Below are 657 nucleotides of genomic sequence, written 5' to 3'. Positions count from 1 at the left end.
TTTATTTACATAAATATACATCCTGTATGTGTTTTTTTTTTCATTTATTGCTTATGCATATAGATCTCACTTATTCTTTTCAACTGTGCAGTTAGTATTTCGTTGAATGGTAACAGCATTTTGTATTTTCCTTTTTAAACACAAGCTTTCAACTTGGAGAATTGAAAAATTTGTAAAACAATGCTGGTAATCAGTTTACAGAAGGAATGAACTTAGGCAAGATATTTTAGTATATGTTTTGGTTTGCTGAAAGATTAAAATGTGATTGTCTACTTGACATAAGACCTGAGATGCATTTTATTTTTTTTTTATTTATTTTATAACGCCTATAGCACCTGGTATTCCTAGGTGATCTCCCATCCAAGTACTAGCCAGGCCTGACCCTGCTTAACTTCTGAGATCAGACAAGATCGGGTCCTTTCAGGGTGGCATAGCCACAGAGATGCATTTTAAAAGTACAGTTTTATGTGTAGGAAACAACAGGAATGAGGAGGTAGCTAAAAGGAGAGAAATAAAAAACTAAATGTAAGACATGAAAGTTTAAGATAGTATAGATTCATAGAGCACAAGTAATGCCCTAACTTCCATTTTGTACCTTTACAAAGTGACAGTATAGATTATCAGCCTATGGACACTTGCCTCAGAAGACAGTAACTT

The 657-nt window shown here is 33.5% G+C and overlaps 1 pseudogene; it reads right to left on the bottom strand.

Annotated features, from left to right (window-relative positions):
* Nucleotides 1-323: 323 nt before the first annotated feature.
* Nucleotides 324-442, bottom strand: LOC111730722 (annotated as a pseudogene).
* Between the last annotated feature and the right edge of the window lie 215 nt (nucleotides 443-657).

This window comes from Pteropus vampyrus, unplaced genomic scaffold, assembly GCF_000151845.1.
Source record: "Pteropus vampyrus isolate Shadow unplaced genomic scaffold, Pvam_2.0 Scaffold331, whole genome shotgun sequence".
Classification (NCBI taxonomy): domain Eukaryota; kingdom Metazoa; phylum Chordata; class Mammalia; order Chiroptera; family Pteropodidae; genus Pteropus; species Pteropus vampyrus.
The sequence above is the reverse complement of the archived record's forward strand: the minus strand, read 5'-3'. Positions and strand labels throughout refer to the sequence as shown.